Genomic DNA, 16,725 nt, shown 5'->3' on the forward strand with positions numbered 1-16,725 from the left:
CATCTTTTGCTGCAAGAAGTTAGATGGGAATTCATTGTGAGGATGCTTTCACAGAGCTCTATGACAAGTGGATTACTTGGGACAGGAGCCCTGCAGGCCCCAGACTATACGTTGCTAGTGTGGTGTTTTTAATTGCTGCTACTAACTCACGAAGGGAATGCATTGTGGCTTTTCATTCTCCCTTTCCTGTCTGTGGGTGGACAGCCATACATAATGAAATACTGCTTATTATGTAGATACGGGTTTTTTTTTTTGCCTTTAGTGATCAAAGCGTTTCAGTCTGTGCAATCCTGATAATAGGGCTGCGATACCAGTATTATTATCCCAGTAACTAGCAGGAGGGAGGGCATGATTGTTGATAACAACAACGATAACTGGCTCCTTCCCCTCAGAATGTGAAAGCTTTCTTTCTGGGGATGCCAGCCTCCAAGTGGGACCTGGGGATCCCCCGGAATTACAGCTCGGATCCAGACTACAGAGATCTGTTCCCCTGGAGGAAATTGATGCTTTGGAGGATGGACTCTATGGCATTGTATCCCACTGAGTTCCCTGTCCTCCCAGGGTACCACCCCCAATCTCCAGGAGTTTCCCAGCCTGGATCTGGCAACCCTATCCCACCATCCCCCATCGGTGGCAACCCTACCGGCCTCAATTCTAGAGACTGCACAGCCCACATGCTTAGAAGAAGAAGAAGAGTTGGTTTTTATATGTCAACTTTCTCTACCACTTAAGGAAGAATCAAATCGGCTTACAATCACCTTCCCGTCCCCACAACAGACAGGTGGGGCTGAGAGAGTTCAAAGAGAACTGTGACCAGCCCAAGGTCATCCAGCAGACTTCATGTGTAGGAGTGGGGAAACAAATCCAGTTCACCAGATTAGCCTCCTCCGCTCCTGTGGAGGAGTGGGGAATCAAACCCGGTTCTCCAGATCAGAGTCCACCTGTTCCAAACCACCGCTCTTAACCACAACACCACGCTGGCTTAATCACGACATATACTCTACAAAGTGCTTTTCATGGAGGATAGGTCTGTTAGTGGCTACTATCCATGGGGACTAAAGGGAACTTCCCCATCCAGAGGTAGTAAACCTCTGGATACCAGTACCAGGAGGCAGCGTCAGGGGAAGGCCTCAACTTCTATGCCCAGTTGTCGGCCCTCCAGAGTAACTGGTTGACCACTGGGTGAGACAGGATGCTGGACCAGTTGGACCACCATTCTTACTTCCCTTCAAATTCCTTCCCCCACCCAGCCGAAACCTGTAGGATGCTACAGAAGGAAGGAAGCTACAGAACTGGTCCTTCTAGGTCTCGAATGCCACAGAACATTCTGTTCAATTTCTGAGGGACACCCATGTTATTCTGTTGCCAAAGAGGGTGGAGGAGTTTTGTAGTATTTTAAGGACTAACAGATTTACTGTGGCATGAACTTTCAGGGACTAGAGCCTACTTTGTCCGATGCATGAAGTGTGTCATCGGTCAGCACATGGGCATGTGGGGGGGGGGAATTGTGGGTCCAAAGGCAGTAAGTTGCTAGACTTCTAGACCGTGCCATCTGATTGGAAAGCCGTTCGTTCCTTCATTTCGCTCTCAAACACAAACTTTGCAACTATTCTCCTTACACTGGACAAACATGAGAACCCATTCATCTTCTAACATATTATTACCTCTGCATGTAGAATTCGTTCACCAGAAATCCTCGCAAGTTCCCTTTAGCATCTGTAAAAGTCCAGTAAGATTGCACATTTATGTCAAGTTGGCCTCTCCTCCTCTGTAACTTTAAAAAACCTTTCCCCCCTGCTAAATGCATAACCCGTTAAGCATCAGTAATTTTAGATGAACCGTTAACGCTGCATGCTTTGAACTCAAAAGCCAAAGTCTCTCTTTTGAACTCTGATTTGCTTCATTTGCAGCGAATTTGGAACGGTATTATCTGGCCCAACATGACCCGGTACCTTGAGTTTTAACTTCCCAGATTGCTCAGCGATTAAACTTTTTTAATATGCATGTGTCTAAAAGACTTGTAAGAACATATCCTGTTAGGGAAAGAAATATCCTGGCAAAAAAACAACCATCCTGAATGCATTTTTGTCTTGAACATTTTCCTGTGTTTATAGTCCCGACTGTGTAATGTTTACGAGAGGGATGATAAGGCCAACACGAAATCTCTTGGCTTGAAAAGGACGGCGGCAGGGGCTCTTAACTGGAGAGGCGCCGCACCCAAGTTAGCCCTCAGAGTTCTTTCAAGCAGGCACAAAAAGGTGTTACCCCCCCCTCCAAAAGCTGGCTCAACCTCTCAAAACAGAGTTTCCGATCTAAATGTCCCAAATTGCGAGCTAGGGTCACGCAACACTGATCTCACTCGCTTCAACACTTATCAAAATACTTGTTCGTTCTGGAATCCTCTGCACACACCAGCCACAGTGGAAGAGCCAGTGTGGTGTAGTGGTTAAGAGCGGTGGTTTGGAGTGGCGGACTCTAATCTGGAGAACCAGATTTGATTCCCCACTCCACATGAGCAGTGGAGGCTAATCTGGTGAACTGGATTTGTTTCCCCTCTCCTACACACCAAGCCAGCTGGGTGACCTTGGGCTAGTCACAGCTCTGTTAGAGCTCTCTCCATCCCACCTACCTCACAGGGTGTCTGTTGGGGGGGAGGGGAAGGGAAGGGGATTGTAAGACTGGTTGATTCTTCTTTAAGTGGTTGAGAAAGGCGGCATATAAAACCCAACTCCTCCTCCTCTTCTTCTCCTCCTCCTCCCGGTTACTGGGAAGTTTCCAGATACGTTGAAGAGCCAACTGATCCCTGATACAGAGATACTGTAGCTTGCAGTCATTTTGGAATATTGCTGTTTGCATTGCCACTATTTATTACCCTCGTACCCTCTCGTTTCTTCAGGGAGCTCAAGGTGGGAGACATCAGATTCTGTGAGGCTGGTTGGTTTCTGGTTGCCCAATAGTCATTTACTAGCAAAGTTTGTTAAAACAAGTTGTGGATAAAAGACGTGGAATATAGGATCCATACTGGGAATGAACTCATAACTTGCTAATACCTCCATCCCCCACCACATCAGTACTTTGAGCTGTAATAAAATTATAAGAGAGAGAGAATTGCTGATGGAAATCGTTTCACCGTCTTAGGTTTTACATTTCTGTGGCTACTCGGTGCTGGGTCTGAAAATGAAGCCGTAATGCTTTATGATACCAGAGTCATTTTTATTGCGGTAGACAGTAGGGGAATTGCTACGAAAAGGTTAACCATATGCCACATTTTAATTAGGAGTCACCTCTGAGTAACTGATGGTCAGGTTTGGATCATGTTTAGATTTTATTGGTGAGCTCTTCCAGTTTCTCCGAAATGTCTGGGGGATTTTGCTCCCTGCCTTGTGCTGCTCTTTGCCCCCATGCAAAGCAGGTGCAAATGAGACACCTTTGTTTACTTGAGCTGGTATTTAGGAGTAACCAAGACTACAGTGATGAACAATTTCACTGCTGTAGAATGTCTTCAGAGCAAGCGTGGGGAGCAAGGAGGACTGTGTACTATTGTGCCTTTGAGGAAATAGAGGAGAAATAGAGAAATATCAGGCCGATAGAGATCAGTTCACCTGGAGAAAATGGCCGCTTGGCAATTGGACTGGATGGCATTGAAGTCCCTCCCCTGCCCTTCCCAAACCCTGCCCTCCTCAGGCTCTGCCCAAAAAACCTCCCGTCAGTGGCAAAGAGGGACCTGGCAACCTAACCCCCCCCCCCCCGCTCCTGATCTGAGCTGGTGAGGCATGGCTCGGCCTGACCAAGTGACATTTATCCATCCCTTATAACAAATGAATTCAACACCCCTGCATTAGAGATTTCAAGGCAAGAGACGTTCAGACGTGGTTTGCCATTGCCTGCCTCTGAGTCATGACCCTGGTATTTCTTGGAGGTCTTCCATCCCAATACTAGCCAGGGTCAGGGCTGAGAGTGTGTGATTGGCCCAAGGTCACCCAGCAAGCTTCCACAGTGTGAGTGGGGATTTGAACCTGGGTGTCCCAGGTCCTAGCCCGGCACCTTAACCACTACACCACACTGGATCTCTATCATCTTATATGCTGTAGGCAATACTACATCTGGGTTGCCAGGAGGCTACTGAAAGGGGTCTTCTCCCCATTCACTAAACTAGGCAAACGAATATACTTTCCCACTTATTCATACATTACATCACTGCTAAATAGGGTTCTGATCAAGTGAGAAAAAAGTCATGCTCTCACTAGCCCCCTCCTCCCCACTGCCACTTGGATCAATCAACAGTTTGGGCTCCAAGTGATAAACATGCAGCGTGAAATGTATTTCCTTCAACCTTTGAAGCAGTCTTTTCAAACCCATTCTAGGGCAGAGGAGGGAAAAACTCTCTAGGATTTGCTAATGACAGTGGTGATCAATCTCCAACTCAGGAAGAACCCCAACTGCTGTGTGTATTGCAACCCCCCATTGAGATTTTTGGAAGGAACTGCTGGAAGAAGAAGAAGAGTTGGTTTTTATATGCCGATTTTATCTACCTTTTTAAGGATTATCAAACTGGTTTACCATTTCCTTCCCTTCCTCTCCCCACAACAGACACCTTGTGAGTTGGGGGGGCTGAGAGAGTTCAGAGAGAACTGTGACTAGCCCAAGGTCACCCAGCTGGCTTCATGTGTGGGAGTGGGGAAACCAACCTGGTTACCAGATTAGAGTCCACCGCTCCCAACCACTACACCATGCTGGCCCTCAAGCAAGAGATGCTATGCCCCCTGCTAGAGAGCAAGAGATGCTATGCCTCCTGCCTCTCCGTGCACGCACAATATCACTGGAGCCTCATCTTCCTGTCACATGACTGTGACATCATGTGACTTCCTGTCCCAGGCTTGCAGCTCAGGGGGTCTCATGTGGCCGCCCTGAGTGAAAGGTTGGCCTGAGGTCTTTAAAGGGTGAAGACAATATCTCGCTTTGTGGGTCAGATGAAAGCCCTTGGTGCCATCCAGTCTTGGCAGGAAAGACATCCTCTTCTCATTTACAAGTTCAGGAAGTTTGCAAAGCATGGATGGAGCAGATTTTACTGCGAGTTTGCTTTTTTCCTTCTAATGAATTTTCATGGCAACTTCCACCCCAGCCGCTGCAATTCATAAGAGAAAATTAAAAACCTGTCTTGAAACCTGCATGACAATGCTCCTAACATCTTGCGGTTGCTGGCATTATCCTTGGAGAACCTTTAAGCTCCATTTCTATGCTGCATTGTTTCCCCTCACAATAACATATTTTAAATATGAAACACTGAATGTTCACTGCTTCCTTACATCATTTTTATTCATTGCATGTAAGGGGCAAAGGGCATAGTTTTATATAGAATCTGCATTGAATGTCTGATTTTGCAATTTCATTTGACTACACAGATTTCCTAAGAAATTTGTTTTCTTTCAGATGCAGATGTTTTTCTAGGAATACCAGTAGCAAGTTTCTTCTACAGTCTCCTGATCGCCAGAGGCTCAGTGTGAAATAAGAGAGTGTGGGGCCACTTGCAAAAGCCCTATTTGTTCTTAAGATTTACTGTCCATTCCATGTTTTCCCAAGCCCCATTCTGCTCAGTGCCACCCACATTTTATATCAGGTCTAGAATATGAATTTTCTACCAGCAGAAATGAAGATCCGAGGAAGTGGACCCAGAGCTCAAAACTCGAAATGACATAAGCAGCTGAGCCAAGCTACAGACTCCAATGAGAGTAATTATGCTCAAACACCCACCAGTTCGGCTTATGTCCTGCTTGCCAGCTGCAAGCCTGTTTGGCAAGCTGCTCAGATGAATCCAGTTTGCACAATCACATTGTTTCCTCACATAATTAAATGTCCTTCTTGCCTAATCTTCTCCACCTGTCACTCATCTGTCATCACTATTTCCAAATTTAAAAGGCACTTAAAAGGGGGAAAGTGAATTTTTTAAGTTTAGACTTACTACTTAAGCATCTCTGCGTGTTTTGGGTATCTGTCCACGAACCCAGTGAATCTGGCAATCGGTTCTTGAATATATGCTGTTAACAGTGCAGGAGAAAAAAATAGGCAAAAAATGCGCTCTATCTGATATCTGCCATTTAAAAGGTGTATTAAACTGTGAAGGCACATAGAGGCGATAAACTGCAAGCAATTCCATACTTTATACAAGTTGGTCAATTTAATGGCCAAAAAAACCATGACTCCATGGGATACTGCCTCTTCTGTGGTAAATGAGATAATCTAGTTCTTGGATTTGGGCAAAAGCTGCAATGATTTATAAGCTGCAATGACTAAGTGTCTACTGCTCAGAAGCCCAGTGTCTTGCACAGTGCTATATGCAAGACAAATTTTGTCGGGGAATATAAGAACATAAGAAAGGCCCTGCTGGATCAGACCAAGGACCATCAAGTCCAGCAGTCTGTTCACACAGTGGCCAACCAGGTGCCTCTAGGAAGCCACAAACAAGATGAGTGCAGCAGCACCATCCTGCCTGTGTTCCACCGCACCCAAAATAATAGGCATGCTCCTCTGATACTAGAGAGAATAGGTACGCAGCATGACTAGTATCCATTCTAACTAACAGCCATGAATACCCCTCTCCTCCATGAATATGTCCACTCCCCTCTTAAAGCCCTCCAAGCTGGCAGCCATCACCACATCCTGAGGCAAGGAGTTCCACAGTTTAACTATGCGTTGTGTGAAAAAATACTTCCTTTTATCTGTTTTGAATCTCTCGCCCTCCAGCTGTAGCAGATGACCCCATGTTCTAGTATTATGGGAGAGGGAGAAAAACTTCTCCCTGTCCACTCTCTCCAAACCATGCATACTTTTATAGACCTCTATCATGTCTCCCCTTAGCTGCCTTCTTTCCAAGCTAAACAGCCCTAAGCGTCTTAACCACTCCCCATAGAACAGTTGCTCTAGTCCCCTAATCATTTTGGTTGCTCTTTTCTGCACCTTCTCAAGCTCTGTAATATCCTTTTTTAGGTGTGGTGACCAGAACTGTACACAGTATTCCAAGTGTGGTCTCACCATAGATTTGTACAGGGGCAGTATGATATCAGCAGTTTTATTCTCTATTCCTCGTCTAATTATGGCCAGCATGGAATTTGCCTTTTTTACAGCAGCCGCACACTGGGTTGACATCTTCATTGAGCTATCCACTACCACCCCAAGATCCCTTTCTTGGTCTGTTGCTGCCCGCACGGATCCCATCAGTGTATATGTGAAGTTGGGATTTTTTGTTCCAATATGCATCACTTTACACTTACTCACATTGAATCTCATTTGCCATTTTAATGCCCATTCTTCCAGTATGCAGAGATCCTTCTGGAGCTCTTCACAGTCGATTTTGTTTTAACCACCCTAAATAATTTGGTGTCATCTGCAAACTTGGCTACTTCACTGTTTAACCCCAACTCCAGGTCATTGATGAACAGGTTGAAAAGCACCGGTCCCAACACAGATATCTGCCATTTAATATCAGGGCATTCAGTCAGGTGATCACATTGCATGCAATTGAGGGAGATCAAACAAGGCAATTGTTTGCCTGGCAATTGCATCTCTGTCAAAATGCACAGCATGCCGAAATAAAAACCAGACACATAATACATATATGTATGCTCTTTGGGAAACCATCATGTCAGAACATTTACTGTGCATGTATGAGTGAGTGCATACACACAAAAACATTCAGAGTATGTGTTTATGACAAACAGTATTGTATTCTAGATTTAGACCTCTAGCATGTGTCTTTTGAGGGACCAGTGTGTAAAGTGTCTTTTATAAGTCAAGCCAAGGTACACAGTTCATTATTAAATGCATTTCCTTTTTGTCTGGTATTATACACTCACTCTCTCTCATGGGCCTTTTATGCATGGTAGTTTCCCTCGCGGTCACCTGCCAACTACTTCGGGTTTTTGGTTTGAATATGCATGTATTTTTCGACCTTCAGAGGTCGCCCTGGTCTCTCTATGCATTTTCCACACATTTCCTGGATGATGTGTAGCTAGCACCCAGAAGACACGGGAAAAACGCGCAGAAATGCACAGGGAGGGCAAGGCAACCTCTGATGGTTGGAAAATGCACACATAATCAAAACAAAGCTCTGAAGTAGTTGGCAGGTGACCGCGAGGGAAACAGCCATGCACAAAAGGCCCATGAGAGACAGAGAGAGAGAGAGAGAGAGAGAGAGAGAGAGAGAGAGAGAGAGAGAGAGATGTGGGTTACACAAACAAGACACTTGACAATCACATAAAGTGAGGCAACTTCTGCAATAAAAGAACTCTAACAAAAAAAGTTGAATTCAGCAGCAGTACAAACAAGACAATAATGCAGAAAAACAATCAAAAGGATTTCTTATACTATATGCTGGTAATGAGATAGCCGGCTGACCTTTGTGATTTCAGCTGTGATATTTCCCTGACAAGGCTAGAGCAAAAACAGTGAACACCATGATGTGAAAGTCACACAGTTGTCCATTGGACCAGACCAGCACCGTAAACCGAACCATTTTCAGCTGACAGTCCGCTGACTTATTGCATCTCTGCTGCATTCAGTTTTTTTCATTTCCCCATTTAGCATCTAACTTCCCTTTTCACCTTCTTCTAGTTAGATAACAGTGATTAGCAGTTCTGCATTTAGACTCCTTTGAAAAAACAAACAAAAGCAAATGTTTTTAAGGAACTTTTTTGGAAAAACCAAGAAGTCATGATCACCAGGAGGCTGCTGGGTTTAGTCAACTTCCTCTGTTCCAATGGTCTTCCTTAATCTGTTTATATCATATAGCTGGGAGAGGGGAATTGGAGCATTAAAGTTTTCCCTACCGATGTAGATTTAGCTAAAAGTACAACATATTTTTAAAGTGTCCCCTTCGAAACCACTGTCTTTATGGGATTATCGTTTAATATGTGCTAAAACCAAGTTCATATCGGCTGTGCCTTGGGTATAAATGTCAAACTCTGCATATATAGGCCCTAGATTTTCTTGAGCACTCAATCTGCTTTTAATGAATGCAACCACAATCTTGGGAGATCTGAAGACCTTCTCATGCTCCAGGCTTGAGATTTCATCATTACGCAGCTTCTTCATTTATCATAAAGAAAGGAATCCTTTACTCATGGTAAAACTATCCTTTCATTGGCTGTCAAATACTAATTGGAAGAATGGCGGGAGGAAAGGAGAGGTCTAAGATCCTCCCTTGCCATTGTTTACTTTATTTATTAAAACATTTGTATCCCGCCTTTCCTCGTGGTTCGAGGTGGCTTACAATAATAGTTAAAACATTCAAAAAGGATGTGGACAGAGTAGAGGGGGTGCGGAGGAGAGCGACGAGCATGATCGGGGGCCTGGAGACCAAGCCCTACGAGGAAAAACTGAGGGAGTTGGGTGTGTTTAGTATGGAGAAAAGGAGGTTGGGGGGACGACACATGATTGCTTTCTTTAAGTATTTGAAGGGCTGTCACTTAGAGGAGGGCAGGGAGCTGTTCCTGTTGGCAGCAGAGGATAGGCCTCGCAATAATGGGCTTAAATTGTGGGCGGAAAGGTGCTGGCTGGATATTAGGAAAAAATTTTTACAGTAAGAGTTGTTCGACAGTGGAATCAGCTACCTAGGGAGGTGGTGAGCTCCCCCTCACTGGCAGTCTTTAAGCAGAGGCTGGGCAAGCACTTGTCAGGGATGCTCTAGGTTGATCCTGCATGGAGCAGGGGGTTGGACTAGATGGCCTGTATGGACCTCCCAACTCTATGATTCTATCATTTTCAGTTAAAACCAAAAATAAAATAGCAAACATCAAATCTCCCCCCCTCCCCCCCAAAAGATGCCTGTCGTTCAACCCCCCTCAAAAGCTCTGGCAAACAGGCAGGCCTTGCAGCGCTTCCTGAAGATCTCCAAGGAGCCCCCCACCCTCTTCAGGGAGCCCATTCCGCAGAGCTGGAGCCAGGATGGAAGAGGCCCTGGCTCTGGACAGGCCGCTCTAAGTGGTGGGATAGTCAACGGATGGCTGCCTCATAACAAGGGGAAGGGCGGTGGCTCAGTGGTAGAGCATCTGCTTATCATGCAGAAGATCCCAGGTTCAATCCCCGGCATCTCCAGTTAAAGGGACTAGGCAAGTAGGTGATGGGAAAGACTTCTGCCTGAGACCCTGGAGAGCAGCTGCCTGTCTGAGTAGACAATACTGACTTTGGTGGACCAAGGGCCTGATTCAGAATAAGGCAGGTTCATGTGTTCATGGTTGCCAGCTGTGAGTTGGGAAATACCTGGAGATTTTGAGGGTGGAGACTGAGGAGGGCAGGGTTTGAGGAGGGGAGGGACCTCAGTGGGGTATAATGCCATAGAGTCTACCTTCAAAAGTGGCCACAGCCATTTTCTCAAGGGGAACTGATCTCTGTCACCTGAACTTCAATTGTAATCCCAGGAGATCTCCAGTCACCACTTGGAGGTTGGCATCCGTACTCACGACTGTAGTTGGTGAACAGGGACGTATGGAAGGAGACAGTCCTTCAGGTTTTCCCAGCCTGAAACCACCCGGCAAAGCTGCTATGTGCACCACTGGACAAGCATACCCAGGACACATTCGTATTTCTTTAAGAGTGAAGAAAGCAAACGTGTTTACCCAGAAGGAATCCTTTTGCCGAGGAAGAGAGGAAAGTCCCCTTGTGACCATTGAAAAACCACTTCTCATTCCCAGCATCCTTGCCTGCATACGCCTTAGGGTTGCCAGGTCACTCTTCGCCACCGGCAGGAGGTTTTTGGAGTGGACCCTGAGGAGGGCGGGGTTTGGGAAGGGAGGGACTTCAATGTCATAGAGTCCAATTGCCAAAGCGGCCATTTTCTCTAGGGGAACTGATCCCTATCGGCTGGAGATCTGTTGTAACAGCAGGAGATCTCCAGCCACCACCTGGAGGTTAGACTATCACTTATATGTATGAACTTTACCTGTTGAATAGAACTTGCACCTTGCACGTTTGTAACTATGGCTGGAATGCTCTGCTTATAAGCACTGTATGCTTGTTTACCTGTGTGACAACTTTTGTTACAAGTTTTGAAATACATTCACTTGGCATATCAACTTTGTGCTTTTTTCTGCCACTAGTGCTTTTGTGATTGTTTAACTACCGTACTAGTTTGGCACTCGAGTCTTGTTTGATTGCACCACCTGGAGGTTGGCAACCCTAATACTCTTCCCCCCTCCCGCTATTACCTCGTGCTCACGGCTCATCTCTGCCTTTGCGCTCTATTTACTGGAGAACAGCCTGTCCTGCACTGAGTCGTGAAGCAGAGGCGTCAACAAGCTGCCTGCCATTTTCCTTTAAAAAGAAAAAAAAATAACAATGCTTAATCTTCCAGCAGCAGCCACAAAGACATTTAGCAACCTTTTACAATTGGCATGTGTGGGCACTGGCTGGGGGGTGGGGGTGGGTGGGGGGAAAGGCAAACAGGGAACTGAGTTAAAAAGGGAAAGACGTATTTGTTCTTTTGGCTGGCAACGTGGCAGCCGTATGAACGATAACAAACCTCATCAACGGCAGCACATGAAAAGGCAGACTGAGCACTAGATAATGCCCTCATGTTGTGTGCATTTACCTACATGGGCATAAGAAACCAATGGCCCCTCTTGCCTGCACAGAAGGTAGGTGTTTAGCTTGGAAAGAAGGCGGCTAAGGGGAGACATGATAGAGGTCTATAAATTATGTGCGGTATGGAGAGAGTGGACAGGGAGAAGCTTTTCTCCCTCTCTCATAATACCAGAACGTGGGGTCATCTGCTGAAGGTGGAGGGTGACAGATTCAAAACAGATAAAAGGAAGAATTTCTTCATACAACACGTAGTTAAATTGTGGAACTCCCTGCCCCAGGATGTGGTGATGGCTGCCAACTTGGAAGGCTGTAAGAGGGGAGTGGACATGTTTAAGGAGGATAGGGCTATTCATGATGCATACCTATGCTCTCTACGATCAGAGGAGCATGCCTATTATTTTGGGTGCGGTGGAACACAGGCAGGATGGTGCTGCTGCAGTCGTCTTGTTTGTGGCTTCCTAGAGACACCTGGTTGGCCACTGTGTGAACAGACTGCTGGACTTGATCGGCCTTGGCCTGATCCAGCAGGGCCTTTCTTGTGTTCTTATGTAACCACCTGTCCTACCCGCCTGCCTCCCACAAATTGTACCTCAGGAAGCCCCCTAGGAAGGCTGGACCCCTGTTGAAAAGACCACAGAAAAGCCCACGGCAGTTATTCTTAAAGCCTTTATTTTAGTGTAAAATAGAACAGTTAACATTTATATGGCCATATATAACAAAAAATGTCAAAACAAATTCTTGAGGTACCAAATGACCTCTCAAACGTCCTCTCTCCCCCAACTAATTCTTTCCCTCCCAAAGTGTTAAAACAATTCGGCACACACAAATATAGAACCAAGCTTTTTAGAAATGAAATAAAAACAGCAAGAAATAATAGAAAAGGGGATCGATGTGCAAACCAGAGCAATTCCCATTACCCTCCTCCCGAAGTCAGGGGGATTGCGCCAGAAACGACCTGAAATGGATGGCTCGTGAACTGAAGATTGGAAAACAAACACACACCTCTGCATTCTGAGAACAAAACACACCCCAAGTCAGTGCACAGATGGTTGTAGCCCTCTTGCAAAGAATTATGTTCAAGGGTCGGATCTGGGAAGGCAAGACATGCTCCCAGCTACCAGATGCACACTGGTGTTCTCCCAGAGTACATAAAGAACATCTAGTATTTAAAGGTGGAAGGAGAGAGAGGGAGGTAGCACATTCACACCATAAAAGAATGAGGCAGTGGGAGAAGGAGAAGGAGGAGGAGAAGAAGAAGGAGGAGGAGGAGGAGGAGGAGGAGTTGGTTTTTATATGCTGATTTTCTCTACCACTTAACGAAGAATCAAACTGGCTTACAATCACCTTCCCTTCCCCTCTCCACAACAGACACCCTGTGAAGTAGGTGGGGCTGAGTGTGCCTAGCCTAAGGTCACCCAGCTGGCCTTATGTGTAGGAGTAGGGAAACCAACCCGGTTCACCAGATTAGCGTCTGCCGCTCATGTGGAGGAGTGGGGAATAAAACCCGGTTCTCCAGATTAGAGTCGACCGCTCCAAACCACTATACCACGCTGGCTGTTGCTAGTCAAGGTTTACAGGACTGGGTTGTCATAAGGCAAGGTACCCCCATCATCTCCCAAGCCCGTACACCTGGAGGTTTTGGGGGTGGAGCCTGGGAAGGGCAGGGTTTGAGGAGGACGGGGACCTCAGTGGGGTACAATGCCATAGAGTCCACCCTCCACAGCCGCCATTTTCTCCAGGGAACTGATCTCTGCAGTTTGGAGATTAATTGTAATACCAGGAGATCTCCAGGTGCTACCTGGAAGTCGGCAACTCTACTTGTGGTAGATCGAGACCCTCCTCCTTCTGCCATAGGGTTGCCAACCTCCAGGTAGTCTCCTGCTATTACAACTGATCGCCAGCCAATAGAGATCAGTTCACCTGGAGAAAATGACCATTTTGGCAACTGGACTCTACCGCATTGAAGTCCCTCCCCTCTCCAAACCCTGCCCTCCTCAGGCACCTCCCACCGATGGTGAAGAGGGACCTGGCAACCCTATTCTGCCATCTTGGGTGGTTTGACCAGAAAACTATCCCTCTTTCTAGTTAAAGCTGCCTTTTGGAACGTCGAGCTGCTGATCGCAGTCTGGGTTTTCCAGTCCAGTCCCTTTCCCCACTTCAGCTCAAGAGGCCTCCTTTTCAATTGCTGTGATCCTGGTGTTTACTCCTTCCCACCCCACACATGGGCTAATTGGTCAATAGATTGTTCTGGAAACTGCAGCTTGTATCTGCATTCACTCAACAGTTAAACCTCTACAATCAACTTAAAAAAAAAAAAAAACCACACTGCAATAAGAATTTCATCCAAAGTACACTGATGTTTCCAGTAAGTTCGCTGGGCTTCCAGCCAAGACTCTGCTCCAAACACAATACTTATGTAAAGCAAACTTACAGAGCTAGATCAGGGTCCTTGACTACTCTGGTTCCCATTTGCGGTGGCCCTTCCCTTGACTACTCTCACTGATCTCCTCTCGGCACACGAGTGTCTATCATTCCCCTTCGGTGTGTCATGCTTCGGAAAGCCAGCCTTTGACGAAAGCACACGGGGTATGCCTCAGCCTATTCTGGATTAGTCAGAAATAGCTTAAGGTGTGGGTAGGCACAAATGGTCGCCATATCTCACCACACAGATGCATCTACCAACCACTTGGCAGAATGGTAGATTCCATTCAGTTGACTACAGTTTTCTGTATGGAATTGTCTCATGCTTCACCCGTCAGTCCCTAGTTCTTCCTTCTCTTAGCGTGGTGGACGCTAATCTGTTGAAATGGATTTGTTTCTCCGCTCCTACACATGAAGCCAGCTGGGTGACCTTGGGCTAGTCACCCTCTGTCAGCCCCACCTACCTCACAGGGTGTCTGTTGTGGGGAGGGGAAGGGAAGGTGACTGTAAGCGTTTGTCTGCAATATGGTGCTGAGCTGGTTTTACATTTTTTGCAGTGAAGCAGGCTACATACATATATAAATATCACACACACACCTCTATGAATCAATTAAAAATGGGGAAGGGTTGTAGCTCAGTGGCAGAGCATCTGCTTGGCATGCAGAAGGTGCCAGGTTCAATCCCCGGCATCTCCAGTTAAAGGGACTAGGCAAGTAGTTTGATTATTCCTTAAGTGGTAGAGAAAGTCGGCATATAAAAACCAACTCTTCTTCTTCTTATGTGAGTATGCCATGGTGGTAGGTATCCATTGGCTGGGTGCTCTGAATAGACACCCCAACTCCACACAGGGAACACATTCAGCCAGCGTAAGCGTTGCAAATGCCATCCTTACACTTAGTGGGAAAACACCAGAGAGGCTCCCCCTCAAATCAAGGTCATGCAGGGGAAGTTCACTTTGGCAGCGCACTGTTTGGCTGGCCCTTTCTCACCGCAGCTGAGTGCAAGGCATTTGTGACTACCAAAAAAGGGTATTTTCAGATCCATAATATTTCAAAACATATGGGCACGGGGGAAGGAAAAAAAGAGCAACTTGTTTCTTAATGGCGCGTGCGATTTTTTGTTTTGCAAGTGGTATATTTTCATCCATCAGATGTAGCACCTTGTGAGATATGTGTGCACTACACATTTGTCTGCAATATGGTGCTGAGCTGGTTTGTTTTACATTTCTGCAGTGAAGTGGGCTACATATAGATATATATATATCACACACACACACCTCCATGAGTCAATTAAAAATGGGGAAGGGCCGTAGCTCAGTGGAAGAGCATCTGCTTGGCATGCGGAAGGTCCCAGGTTCAATCCCTGGCATCTCCAGTTAAAGGGACTAGGCAAGAAGGTGATGTGAAAGACCCCTGCCTGAGACCCTGGAGAGCCACTGCCGGACTGAGTAGACAATACTGACTTTGATGGACCGAAGGTCTGATTCAGTAGAAGGCAACTTCATGTGTTCATGTGTAAAGCAGCCCGCTATTTCGTCTCCCCAACCTGTGGTCGGTCTAATGGCACTTTGAAGAGGATGATATGCCGTCCACTTTGGCTTCTGTCCCCAGCGGCAGGTCAAGCGTCTGTGTCCCTTTCACGGCTACTGGTTCAGTTTGAACCATCTAGATATTGTATTGCCTCTATTTTTCCTAAACGGGGGTGGGAAGAAGGCTCCTACCGATCTAAAAGCAAAAGTATTGTTTAATAAGCCACTGGATAAGATTAATGGCTCGGAAGGTCTCCCTTTGACCTGCCTTGCTCTCCCAAATGGAGCAACGGCAGCCGACGGGAATTGCAGGTTACCAGGAACCAACGGAGTGGGAGTTTCAAAGGCCATAAATAACCCGGGCGCCTTTTTCCGGCCCCCCGCTCAGATTTGTCCCTTGCTCCTGAACTGCTGTCAGTTGTCTCTGCACAAAGGGAACGGCGGAACCAGAAAGGGTTAGCAGGCAGTGATTTATAAGTCAGGAGCTTCTCTTCCAAAGCTTCTCTTAATTGTGACTTCACTAAGATAAGGCCTCCACTATCAACAGCTTCGTCTACTGAACAACCAATGTATGGTTGGTTATATTTCTACCAAAGCAAAGTGCTTGTTCCACCTAGAAGTTTTGCCGGCCACCAGTACCAGAAGTGTGTGTGTCTGTGCGGATGTATTTTCATTTGGGAAGAGGGAAAGGTTTCCAATCCAAACCCAAATCCTCCTTGACTTGATCTTAAATAATAGTCCACCTGTATGCTCCACAGCCAAATTTCAACATCTGTGCTGTGAAGTAACTGTATAGAGAAAGAGGTTAGGCACAAGGAATTTTGCTATAGGCTGCACTAGACAGCCACACTCAATTTTGGGCTAGTGGGGTCACCTTCCCATTTAAATGTGGGATGAATGAGATTTCAGGGCATCCATGCAAATACATCTTCCAAGGCAAACGTCAACACAAACTGACAATTTCTTATATTTTCTCTCTTTTAATGCATTCTACATGACAGAATAGAAACACAGTCACTTGAAACAGACATTGTATTGTGTGGCTGTATGTCTATTTCACCATACGGGGGGTACTTTTATAAGAACAAGCAGTCACAGAATAATTGCAGGGAAAAGTCACTGCATGATAGAAGAAGAAATAAAGAGTTGGTTTTTATATGCCGACTTTCTCTACCAGTTAAGGGAGACTCAAACCGGCTGAC

At 46.1% G+C, this 16,725-nt stretch overlaps 1 non-coding gene across 1 annotated transcript; it reads left to right on the forward strand.

Moving 5' to 3' along the window:
- Nucleotides 1–10,020: 10,020 nt before the first annotated feature.
- Nucleotides 10,021–10,089, forward strand: TRNAD-AUC (transfer RNA aspartic acid (anticodon AUC)). Its single transcript has one exon. It is a non-coding gene; the product is annotated as a tRNA-Asp (tRNA).
- The last annotated feature ends 6,636 nt before the right edge of the window (nt 10,090–16,725 follow it).

This window comes from Euleptes europaea, chromosome 15 (genome assembly GCF_029931775.1).
Source record: "Euleptes europaea isolate rEulEur1 chromosome 15, rEulEur1.hap1, whole genome shotgun sequence".
Taxonomy (NCBI): Eukaryota; Metazoa; Chordata; class Lepidosauria; order Squamata; family Sphaerodactylidae; genus Euleptes; species Euleptes europaea.